This window comes from Oncorhynchus tshawytscha, linkage group LG04 (assembly GCF_018296145.1).
Source record: "Oncorhynchus tshawytscha isolate Ot180627B linkage group LG04, Otsh_v2.0, whole genome shotgun sequence".
Taxonomy (NCBI): Eukaryota; Metazoa; Chordata; class Actinopteri; order Salmoniformes; family Salmonidae; genus Oncorhynchus; species Oncorhynchus tshawytscha.
The window spans coordinates 66,790,748-66,804,170 of record NC_056432.1 but is presented as its reverse complement, the minus strand read 5'-3'; the positions used below and the strand labels follow the sequence as shown (position 1 = coordinate 66,804,170).

At 46.6% G+C, this 13,423-nt stretch overlaps 1 protein-coding gene across 1 annotated transcript in view; it reads left to right on the top strand.

The window, feature by feature from the left end:
• Window positions 1–13,423, top strand: part of gse1b (Gse1 coiled-coil protein b) — a 445,489-nt gene that overhangs the window by 25,335 nt on the left and 406,731 nt on the right. The gene's annotated exons all lie outside the window — the stretch shown is intronic.

Here is a 13,423-nt window from a genome sequence, read left to right as displayed (position 1 = left end):
ACTCCCTAGAAAGGCCAAAACCTAGGAAGAAACCTAGAGAGGAACCAGGCTTTGTGGTGTGGCCAGTCCTCTTCTGGCTGTGTCAGGTGAAGATTATAACAGAACATGGCCAAGATGTTCAAATGTTCATAAATGACCAGCATGGTCCAATAATAATAAGGCAGAACAGTTGAAACTGGAGCAGCAGCACGGCCAGGTGGACTGGGGACAGCAAGGAGTCCTGAGGCATGGTCCTAGGGCTCAGGTCCTCCGAGAGAGAGAAAGAAAGAGAGAAAGAGAGAATTAGAGAGAGCACACTTAAATTCACACAGGACACCGAATAGGACAGGAGAAGTACTCCAGATATAACAAACTGACCCTAGCCCCCCGACACATAAACTACTGCAGCATAAATACTGGAGGCTGAGACAGGAGGGGTCAGGAGACACTGTGGCCCCATCCGAAGGCACCCCGGACAGGGCCAAACAGGAAGGATATAACCTTATATATACACCATCAGCAAATACACCATCCAGCACACACAACATCCACCACATGCACACCCTCCAAATACAGCAGCTCCCTGTGAATGGGATCAGGATGACTCCAACCTATTTCATGTATCTACAGGTCAAGGTCTTCTTATCATCCTCTCCTTCACAGTCTCTTCCAGACTAATCACTAAATGACTCCGTCTCCTCTTTGCCTGCTCCTTCTTTCCACAATGTCAGTTCAACATGACAGGGAGGGCTGATTTGATTTATTTATCTCTTATTTTACCAGGTAAGTTGACTGAGAACACATTCTCATTTACAGCAACAAACTGGGGAATCGTTGCGAGAGGAGGGGGATGAATGAGCCAATTGGATTATTAGGTGACCGTTAGCCAGGACACCAGGGTTAACACCCCTACTCTTACAATAAGTGCCATGGGATCTTTAATGATCTCAGAGAGTCAGGACACCCGTTTAACATCCCATCCAAAAGATGGCACCCTGCACAGGGTAGTGTCCCCAATCACTGCCCTGGGGCATTGGGATTTTTTTTAGACCAGAAGAAAGAGTGCCTCCTACTTCAATACCACTTCCAGCAGCATCTAGTCTCCCATGCAAGGCCTGACCAGGACCAACCCTGCTTAGCTTCAGAAGCAAGCCAGCAGTGGTATGCAGGGTGGTATGCTGCTGGCATGAGAGCAGACAGACTGACAGACAGGCAGACAAGGTAGAGCAGATAAGGAAGAGAGCTGGGCAGGGGCAGACAAGGTAGAGAGCAGGCCAGAGCCAGACAAGGTAGAGAGCAGGCCAGAGCCATACAAGGTAGAGAGCAGGCCAGGGCCAGACAAGGTAGAGAGTAGGCCAGAGCCAGACATTGTAGAGAGCAGGCCAGAGCCAGACAAGGTAGAGAGCAGGCCAGAGCCAGACAAGGTAGAGAGCAGGCCAGGGGCAGACGAGGTAGAGAGCAGGCCAGAGCCAGACAAGGTAGAGAGCAGGCCAGGGGCAGACAAGGTAGAGAGTAGGCCAGGGCCAGACAAGGTAGAGAGCAGGCCAGAGGCAGACAAGGTAGAGAGCAGGCCAGGGCCAGACAAGGTAGAGAGTAGGCCAGAGCCAGACATTGTAGAGAGCAGGCCAGAGCCATACAAGGTAGAGAGCAGGCCAGAGCCAGACAAGGTAGAGAGCAGGCCAGAGCCAGACAAGGTAGAGAGCAGGCCAGAGCCAGACAAGGTAGAGAGCAGGCCAGGGCCAGACAAGGTAGAGAGTAGGCCAGGGCCAGACAAGGTAGAGAGCAGGCCAGAGGCAGACAAGGTAGAGAGCAGGCCGGGGCCAGACTGGTGCTGTGTGTTACAGTATAATGTGTAAAGTCAGGACCAGATCAGGGGAAGGCTCAGACCTGCTGTACTGTACTCCTCCCTGGGCTCTGACACATAGCCCAAGACTAACTCAACCCAGACACACTTTACGGTACCGTGTAGAGTGTATAATGGCTGTGAGTGAGTGTGTGTGTTTGTGTGAAGATTACAGTTAAGATTACAGCGTGACCGTCCTTCATCACTCTCCTGCCAGTGAAAGAGGTGTTCAAAGCCTTGCACTCATGTTGAGGAGATCAATGATTTATCACATCCATCTCTTCCCTCTATACCTTTTCTCTTATTCTATTATTTCTGCTTCCTCCTTTTCTCTCCCTCTTCCTCTTTGACCTGTGTGATCTAGTTGATTCTCTCTTCAGATTCCCCTCTTTGCCCTTCCATTACTCCCCTCTACCTCTCTTCAAACTCTCCTTCATTCCCCCAAACGTATCTTAGATTGTTTCATGCTGTGTGTGTGTGTGTGTGTGTGTGTGTGTGTGTGGAGTGATACAGAGACCAAGACAGCAACTAGCTCTCACAGACTTGGCTGGAGACAGAGACAGGGGCAGAGGCAGAGACAGTGGCAGGGACAGAGACGGAGATAGAGACAGGGGCAGAGACAGGGGCAGAGGCAGAGACCGAGGCAGAGACGGGGGCAGAGACAAAGGGAACTTGTCACAGTTTGAGTGAGTTAGAACCAGAAAGGGTGGAGTAAAGACAGGGTTAGGGGTCGGGGTTAGGGGATTTTGTGTGTGTATGTGTGTGTATGTGTGGGTTTGTGAGTGTTTGTGTGTGAGTTTGTGAGTGTTTGTGTATGTGTTTGTTGAGTGTTTGTGTGTGTGTGTTTGTGTGAGTTTGTGAGTGTTTGTGTTAGAGGTTGACCGATTAATCGGAATGGCCGATTAATTAGGGCCGATTTAAGGTTTTCATAACAATCGGAAATCTGTATTTTTGGACACCGATTTTGCCTACTATTATTATTATAATATTTTTTTATACCTTTATTTAACTAGGCAAGTCAGTTAAGAACACATTCTTATTTTCAATGACGGCCTAGGAACGGTGGGTTAACTGCCTTGCTCGGGGGCAGAACAATAGATTTTCACTTTGTCAGCTTGGGGGACCCAATCTTGTAATCTTACAGTTAACTAGTCCAACGCTCTAACCACCTCCCTCTCATTGCATTCCACGAGGAGCCTGCCTGTTACGCGAATGCAGTAGAAGCCAAGGATAGTTGCTAGCTAGCATTAAACTTATCTTATAAATAACAATCCATCAATCATAATCACTAGTTATAACTACACATGGTTGATGATATTACTAGTTTATCTAGCGTGTCCTGTGTTGCATGTAATCGATGCCACACTGGGGGATGATTTAACAAAAGCGCATTTGCGAAAAAAGCACAATCGTTGGAGGACCGTACCTAACCATAAACACCAATGCCTTTCTTAAAATCAATACACAGAAGTATATATTTTCAAACCTGCATATTTAGCTAAAATAAATCCAGGTTGGCAGGCAATATTAACCAGGTGAAATTGTGTCACTTTTCTTGCGTTCATTGCATGCAGAGTCTGGGTATATGCAACAGTTTGGGCAGCCTGGCTCGTTGCGAACTAATTTGCCAGAATTCTACGTAATTATGACATAACATTGAAGGTTGTGCAATGTAACAAGAATATTTTGACTTAGGGATGACACCCGTTAGATAAAATACTGAACGGTTCCGTATTTCACTGAAATAATAAACGTTTTGTTTTCAAAATGAAAGTTTCCGGATTCGACCATATTAATGACCAAAGGCTCGTATTTCTGTGTGTTATGTTATAATTAAGTCTACTTGATAGAGCAGTCTGACTGAGCGATGGTAGGCAGCAGCAGGCTCTTAAGCATTCATTCAAACAGCACTTTTGTGCATTTTGCCAGCAGCTCTTCGCAAGCACAGCGCTGTTTATGACTTCAAGCCTATCAGCCTAATGGCTGGTGTAACTGATGTGAAATGGCTAGCTAGTTAGCGGGGTGCGCGCTAATATTGTTTCAAACGTCACTCGCTCTGAGACTTTGAGTGGTTGTTCCCCTTGCTCTGCAAGGGCCGTGGCTTTTGTGGAGCGATGGGTAACGCTGCTTCGAGTATGGCTGTTGTCGATGTGTTCCTGGTTCGAGCCCAGGTAGGGCTCGAGGAGAGGGACGGAGGAGAGGGACGGAAGCTATACTGTTACACTGGCAATACTATAGTGCCTATAAGAACATCCAATAGTCAGAGGTATATGAAATACAAATGGTATAGAGAGAAATAGTCCTATAAATACTATATTAACTACAACCTAAACCTATTACCTTCGAATATTGAAGTCTCATTGTTAAAAGTAACCACCAACTTTCATATGTTCTCATGTTCTGAGCAAGGAACTTAAACGTTAGCTTTTTTACATGGCACATATTGCACTTTTACTTCTCCAACACTTTGTTTTTGTATTATTTAAACCAAATTGAACATGTTTCATTATTTATTTGAGAATAAATGGATTTTTATTGATGTATTATATTAAGTTAAAATAAGTGTTCATTCAGTATTGTCGTAATTGTCATTATTAGAAATAAATAAATAAAAATCGGCCGATTAATCGGTATCGGCTTTTTTAGGGTCCCCCCAAAATAATTGGTATCGGTATCGGCGTTGAAAAAAATCATAATCGGTCGACCTCTAATTTGTGTATGTATGTGTGTGTTTGTGTTTGTGTGTGTGTTTGTGAGTGTGTGTCTGTTTGTGCGTGCAACAACCTGCTGGGGCTAAATGTCAGAGACTGTGAAGAGATAGGAGACAGCTGGCTGAATCACACACACACACACACACACACACACACACACACACACACACACACACACACACAGGGTTATCAATATCCTATAAATTGTGTCAGAGATGAGGGGGGATTATGTGTAATTGATTGAAATGAAGGATGACACTACAAACAAAGAGATTGAATGTGAGAACAAGAGAGGAGAGAGAAAGAGATATACACTGAGTGTACAAACCATTCGGAACACCTACTCTTTCCATGACAGGTGAATCCAGGTGAAAACTAGGATTCCTTATTGATGTCACTTGTTAAATCCACTTCAATATGAAGGGGAAGAGGCCGGTTAAATAATGATTTTTAAGCCTTGAGACAATGGAGAGACGGATTGTGTGCCATTCAAAGGGGGAATGGGCAAGACAAAATATTGAAGTGACTATATTGAAGTGAACGGAGTATGGTAGTACGTGCCAGGAGCACCGGTTTGTGTCAAGAACTGCAACGCTGCTGGGTTTTTCACGCTCAACAGTTTCCCGTGTGTCAAGAATGGTTCACATCCCAAATGTCATCCAGCCAACTTGACACAACTGTGGGAAGCACTGGAGTCAACATGGGCCACCATCCCTGTGTAACACTTTCAACACCTTGTAGAGTCCATGCCTCAACAAATGGAGGCTGTTCTGAGGGAAAAAGGGGTTGCAACTCAATATTAGGAAGGTGTTCCTATTGTTTTGGACTGTCAGTGTATTGGAGTCCTTATTAGGCTGTGTTTCTTTCTGTGATGCTGTCTCATTGACATCATCTGAAAGAACAGGAAGTGAACAGGTCAAGGGTTAGGTAGCTTAGCAACCTCCTAATGAATATTTATCTCTGGAAGTTAGACTCATGCGTGTCTGCAAGACATCAGGACACCAGATGGACACCAGATGGCCACCAGGTGGACTAGTTCAGCTGTCCAATGCAGATATATGTATCCATATTTCTATAATAGCCATATTAATTACACTTTTTTTTTCCAATCCGGTACTGGTGTACCAGAGACCAGCCTTAAACATTTAAATATGTACGGATGTAAAAATATTCATAGCATGGTCCCTGAATATCCGGCCTCAGCCTATTGTAGACAACAAGAAAAGACAGAGTGGATGGAGTAAAGAGAAAATGGATGAGTCTTTTCATGATCAGCTGAAGAGGTTTTCTCATTTTCAGTAATTAACCTTGGAGAGCAGAGCACATTAGCATTGCTCTATTTTTACCCATGACCTCACGACCTCACGACCCTCACTTTGAGACCTGACCTGGGGAGAGAGAGAGATGGAGAGGGGCAGAATGTAGTGTGTTTGTACATGAGAAAAAAGCCAATAGGCCTGTACTGTTTCTACTCGGTGTACTGGTACTGCTCATTCTAGGCTGGTTCTGTGAATTGATCATTTTACTCATCATGTAATCACCATGATACTGGCTGTTCTGAACCCTATGGAGTGTTAAGGGAATCCTATCTACAGGGTATCATTATCCATCTTATCCAGTGCAGTGTACAGTGTCTGTGTCTGTGTGTTTTCATACACGCTGTAGGCTCAGACTGATCACTAGAAATAGATGCCGATTTGGGATGTTTGAAAAGGTCCCAGAACGTTGATATGTCCTTCCTCTGCTCTCACCCAGAACATAACGACTGGTGATGCTTGGTGCTGGAGCACACTGTTTAGACCACTTCACTAGGACAGTTCACCATGCTCTAGCAACCTATAGTCCATACCTAAACGTAACCCTTTGAGATGGTTCGGTTTTAACCCTGTAACCATGCAGAATGAACCCTGTGACTCTGTCAGACTGAATGGATGGCTGTGTGGAAGAGCCCAGTTCTCAGTGATGTGGTGTTAAAGTATGAAGACAAGACCAGTTAACTACCTGCTCTCTACTAACTCATACATACTGGGACCTTGGGAACACACCTCTACACTACCTATACAACCAACTGTGTGTGTGTGTGTGTGTCTATGGGTGTGTGTGTGTGTCTATGGGTGTGTGTGTGTGTCTATGGGTGTGGGTGTGTGTGTGTGTCTATGGGTGTGTGTGCGTGTGTGTGTCTATGGGTGTGTGTGCGTGTGTGTGTCTATGGGTGTGTGTGTGTGTCATGTGTGTGTGTGTGTGTGTGTGTGTGTGTGTGTGTGTGTGTCTATGGGTGTGTGTGTGTGTCTATGGGTGTGTGTGTGTGTCTCTTTTCTATGCATACTTTATATGTGTTTGTTGTCGATGATGTAATAAGGACTATCCCCAGTTATTCCCCAAACCCCACTATAGCTAAACAGAGCCTGCTGTCTGACCCTACCAGATAGCTTTTGACCTTTGACCTCTATACCAGTTAACCACAGGGGTGTCTTTTTTCACCTGACCAATGTTAACTATGCGTGTGATTGGTGATTAGCTATAGGCTAACTAGGGTCAGGAGTTTTTCCTGGTCAGCTGACATGGTCTGACTCATGCCTGGGATGATATAGGGTATACAAACATCCATTTAGAGCTTTAAAGTATACATTAGTACCACCTCTGTCACCTCTCAGCTTTCCCCTCCATCCGTCCACACCCTCACAGCCCAACCAGGATTACTACCATGCAACTGCTACCCCTAGAGCCTGCTGTCCACCTCTTTAGCCTGCTGTCCATCTCTTTAGCCTGTTGTTCACCTCTTTAGCCTGTTGTCCACCTCTTTAGCCTGCTGTCCACCTCTTTAGCCTGTTGTCCACCTCTTTAGCCTGCTGTCCACCTCTTTAGCCTGCTGTCCACCTCTTTAGCCTGCTGTCCACCTCTTTAGCCTGCTGTCCACCTCTTTCGGAGTGTGGTGTCAGGAAAATAACCTCACACTCAACGTCAACAAAACTAAGGAGATGATTGTGGACTTCAGGAAACAGCAGAGGGAACACCCCCCTACCCACATTGATGGAACAGTAGTGGAGAGGGTAGTAAGTTTTAAGTTCCTCGGCGTACACATCACAGACAAACTGAATTGGTCCACCCACACAGACAGCATCGTGAAGAAGGCGCAGAAGCGCCTCTTCAACCTCAGGAGGCTGAAGAAATTCGGCTTGTCACCAAAAGCACTCACAAACTTCTACAGATGCACAATCGAGAGCATCCTATCGGGCTGTATCACCGCCTGGTACGGCAACTGTTGTAAAATATATCACTAGCCACTTTAAACAATGCTACCTAATATAATGTTTACATACCCTACATTATTCATCTCATATGTATATGTATATAGTGTACTCTATATCATCTACTGCATCTTTATGTAATACATGTATCACTAGCCACTTTAACTATGCCACTTTGTTTACATACTCATCTCATATGTATATACTGCACTCAATACCATCTACTGTATCTTGCCTATGCTGCTCAGTACCATCACTCACTCATATATCTTTATGTACATATTCTTTATCCCCTTACACTTGTGTCTAGAAGGTAGTAGTTTTGGAATTGTTAGCTAGATTACTTGTTGGTTATTACTGCATTGTCAGAACTAGAAGCACAAGCATTTCGCTACACTCGCATTAACATCTGCTAACCATGTGTATGTGACATATAAAATTTGATTTGATTAGATTTTTAGCCTGCTGTCCACCTCTTTAGCCTGCTGTCCACCTCTTTAGCCTGCTGTCCACCTCTTTAGCCTGCTGTCATTGGGGTGTACTTTAAGTGATCCCTATGGTGTGTGGCTCTTTAGCGTGAAGTGGACTGTGTCTGTAAGTTATGTGTAAGTATTTGACTGTATTGGTATTATAGTGCAGTGTGTGAACATTATTGTATGTGTGTGTGTGTGGTATGATATAACAGAGCAGGGCTTGGCTGTAGCCAAGCCCAGGGGTAAATATTTGAGTTGTGAATACTGCAGACATGGGGAGGAGTGGAGAGGGCCTGTCTGATGCTCTGATTCCATGAGAAGTCGAGGATGACATCAACTTTACCACCCGCCAGAGAGAGAGAGAGACTGGACAGAGGAAGGTCAAAGCAAGAGAGGGAGCGGAGGGGAGGGGAGGTGAGGGGAAGGTAGGGAAGGGAAGGGAGGGGGAGGGAGGGGGAGGTAGGGAAGGGAAGGGAGGGGGAGGGAGGGGGAGGTGAGGGAAGGTAGGGAAGGGAAGGGAGGGGGGGGAGGGGGAGGTGAGGGGAAGGTAGGGGGGGGGAGGGGGAGGGAGGGGGAGGTGAGGGGAAGGAAGGGAAGGGAGGGGGAGGGAGGGGGAGGTGAGGGGGAGGTAGGGAAGGGAAGGGAGGGGTAGGGAGGGGGAGGTGAGGGGAAGGTAGGGAAGGGAAGGGAGGGGGAGGGAGGGGGAGGTGAGGGGAAGGTAGGGAAGGGAAGGGAGGGGGAGGGAGGGGGAGGTGAGGGGAAGGTAGGGGGAGGGAGGGGGAGGGAGGGGGAGGTGAGGGGAAGGTAGGGAAGGGAAGGGAGGGGGAGGGAGCGGAGGGGAGGTGAGGGGAAGGTAGGGAAGGGAAGGGAAGGGGAGGGAGCGGAGGGGAGGTGAGGGGAAGGTAGGGAAGGGGAGGGAGCGGAGGGGAGGGGAGGTGAGGGGAAGGTAGGGAAGGGAAAGGAGAGGAAGGGAGGGGGAGGGAGGGAGTGTGTATGGGGCTTAAATCAAATCCTAGCTGTGCTGAGGGATGGGTTGGTCCTGTATGTGTGTATGTGTGTGTACTCTTGGCTGTAAGTGTGTGTGTTAATGCCAGGGACATCTGAGAGCCCCTCTCATCTCCAATACAGAACTGGGTGCTGTGACAACCACAAGTCTACATGGGTCACGCTGTCCCAGAGGCTGTGTGTGTGTGTTCATGCGTGTGTGATAGGAGTGTAATAACAGCAGGTCTCCCCCAGCCCACCGTTCATGGTACTTCCCCTCTGACTTCCTGTGACACTCTGTTTGACACTACACCCAGCGGTGTTCCCATACACACATATTAGACACAGGAGTGTTGAGGAAGATATGGTATCATGTTGGTACTTTGTTTCTGATGACAGCAATCCGTCATGGAAAGTGGCATTCTATGTGAGAGTTCTAGTGGTTTAGGCCCAGTTGGTTCACATTTGCAAATATGCATTTCTCCCCACCGGATTATTGGATTAAAATCTTTATTCAAATTAAGCATTGTTTGACTAGCTTTGTCTGGAGAATTCTCAATTTCTCTCTCTCTCTCTCAGAGGGGATGGACAGTCCTAGCAGGAAAGTGAAGTGTCTAATAGAAAGTAGGTGGAGAGAGAGAGAGCGAGAGAGAGAGAGAGCGAGAGAGAGAGAGAGAGCGAGAGAGAGAGAGAGGAACCTCTTCTCTTCTATCTGGGCTTCCCTCTCTCCCTCTCTTCTCTCTCTCCGAGGGAGGCAGGCAGCGAGTGAAGTGGAGTGAGGCAGGCAGGAAGCAGGGAGGGAGTCTGTGCCAAGCTGGAGCTGAATTCTTGCCAAGAGTCTACTTGTTTGCTCGTCTGGCTGGAGCCAGAGGCTGACCTTATTAGCTGTGAGGGCAGCCGTCTTATTAAAACACATCTGGCGCTCAGAGAGCCCAAATAGTCCTCATATTGTCTTCCTGCTCACTCCTGACCTTGCGTTACCTAGCAGGAATGCTGACAAGGGCTTCACGCATCTGTTGAGAGTTTCTGCAGGCTTTTCTTCTCTGCCTCCGCTCCCTACATCCCTCCCTCCATCGCTTTGTTCACTGGCGCCTGCACGGTAGCTCTGTGGGACCCCCCCTTTACCACCCTACATCCCACCTTCACTCCCTCGTTCGTTCTCTCTCTCCAGAGCCCCCCTTCCTCCCTCCCTTCCTCCCTCCCTTCCTCCCTCCCTTCCTCCCCTACACATGGTGAGGTTTTTCTTACAGCCAGGTTGGCGTGTTGATACAATTATCCCTGTGTGTATTTGTTTTATTAGTGTCTGTAACCTGGGTCTGTTTAAATAGTATTTTGATGGTTATTTTTAAGTGTGAATAGTGCCGCTTCCCGCGGCTGCTGCCGACGGTTTATTTGTGTGTTGGAGATTTATGTGGAGCTCAACAGTACTGACAATAACCAACCAACAGTACTGACAATAACCAACCAACAGTACTGACAATAACCAACCAACAGTACTGACAATAACCAACCAACAGTACTGACAATAACCAACCAACAGTACTGACAATAACCAACCAACAGTACTGACAATAACCAACCAACAGTACTGACAATAACCAACCAACAGTACTGACAATAACCAACCAACAGTACTGACAATAACCAACCAACAGTACTGACAATAACCAACCAACAGTACTGACAATAACCAACCAACAGTACTGACAATAACCAACCAACAGTACTGACAATAACCAACCAACAGTACTGACAATAACCAACCAACAGTACTGACAATAACCAACCAACAGTACTGACAATAACCAACCAACAGTACTGACAATAACCAACCAACAGTACTGACAATAACCAACCAACAGTACTGACAATAACCAACCAACAGTACTGACAATAACCAACCAACAGTACTGACAATAACCAACCAACAGTACTGACAATAACCAACCAACAGTACAGACAATAACCAACCAACAGTACAGACAATAACCAACCAACAGTACTGACAATAACCAACCAACAGTACTGACAATAACCAACCAACAGTACTGACAATAACCAACCAACAGTACTGACAATAACCAACCAACAGTACTGACAATAACCAACCAACAGTACTGACAATAACCAACCAACAGTACTGACAATAACCAACCAACAGTACTGACAATAACCAACCAACAGTACTGACAATAACCAACCAACAGTACTGACAATAACCAACCAACAGTACTGACAATAACCAACCAACAGTACTGACAATAACCAACCAACAGTACTGACAATAACCAACCAACAGTACTGACAATATCCAACCTACAGTACTGACAATAACCAACCAACAGTACTGACAATAACCAACCATCAGTACTGACAATAACCAACCTACAGTACTGACAATAACCAACCAACAGTACTGACAATAACCAACCTACAGTACTGATAGTTTGTATTTTCAGATTATTTGAATTCCCAATCACCTCTGTGGCCATGGTCATTACTCTTTGTCACCCCAGGGTCCCTGGCTATCCCTGTGGTCTGAGGACTTACTTCTACCACCCAGCATAAGTGTATCAGCATGTCCCCCAGAGGCCCATAGTCCCAGTAGTGGTTGTATGACAAGGTCTGCTACTGCTGGTTTAGACAGTGTCTCATATGGAGCAAACAGATCCCTCCCTTCTTCACCCCCTCATTTCCCAGCCAGGTATATGTGTCCTCTAACCCCCACAGCATTGCCTAGTTGCAGGCCAACTGACCTCTCTGTAACACACACATGAACATATGAACGCGTAGGCTGGAATTCCCCCATCCCACACCTTATACCTTCTCTAACTACACGTCTCCCCCAACTCTCTAACTACACCTCTCCCCCAACTCTCTAACTACACCTCTCCCCCAACTCTCTAACTACACCTCTCCCCCAACTCTCTAACTGCACCTCTCCCCAACTCTCTTTACAACCCACACATGTTACTGTGTGATCTGTCTCTCTCCCCTCTCTCCCCCTTTCCACCTCTTTCTCCCTGTCTCCTCTTCTTCCTCCTCTCTTCTCTTCCTCTCTCCCTCTCCTCCTCCTCTCTCCCTCTCCTTTCGTTTATCTTAATGACTTGTTGATCAGGACTAATTGCAGAGAGACGCTAGTTTGCCGTCTGAAAACAAACACAGCGTCAGGCGCTGGGAGAGCGGGGAAGGGGGTAAGGAGATGGAAAGGAGATAAGGGTGAGGTGGGTGGAGGAGGATGTTAGGAGAGGGGGGAGACAGGAGAGGAATGAGCGGGTGAAGAGAGAGGAAGGCTATTTTTTTGCAGCGTGGGGTCAAAACCATGTTTATTTGGTCTCTATTCAGCTGGATGTAGCTATGCTCCATGGGAAATTAAAGACAGATTTGTCAAGAAAATCTCTGGAAAATGAATATGGACAGAGCAGAGCAGGAAATGCAGTGTTTCCAGATAAGGACAGGACTAACAGTAGAGATGAGGATCCTCAATGGTCAGTTTTATACCTTTATCATGCAGAATGTACTGTACAACATCTGAAGATAATGTCTGTGTCAAGAACAAGCTTATGTTTTGGACTTTCTGTGTCATACACCCACTGATACACACTCACACTGAACATCTGTCTTCCTGCTTCTCCTCACTCTCTCTCCCTCCCCTCCTCTCCCCTCCTCTCCCCTCCCCTCTTCTATATTCTACAGCTGTACTGTGGTTTATGTGTGTTGGGTTGCGGTCTGGGGGTGGGTGGTGGGGATATGTGTATGTGTGTCTAGGCATGGTGAGTGTGTATCTGTGTGTCTATCTGGGCTGTGTGTGTGTGTGTCTAGGCATGGTGGGTGTGTATCTGTGTGTCTATCTGGGCTGTGTGTGTGTGTGTGTGTGTGTGTGTGTGTGTGTGTGTGTGTGTGTGTGTGTGTGTGTGTGTGTGTGTGTGTGTGTGTGTGTGTGTGTGTGTCTATGCATGGTGGGTGTGTATCTGTGTGTCTATCTGGGCTGTGTGTGTGTGTGTCTAGGCATGGTGGGTGTGTATCTGTGTGTCTATCTGGGCTGTGTGTGTGTGTGTGTGTGTGTGTGTGTGTGTGTGTGTGTGTGTGTGTGTGTGTGTGTGTGTGTGTGTGTGTGTGTGTGTGTGTGTGTGTGTGTGTGTGTGTGTGTGTGTGTGTCTATGCATGGTGGGTGTGTATCTGTGT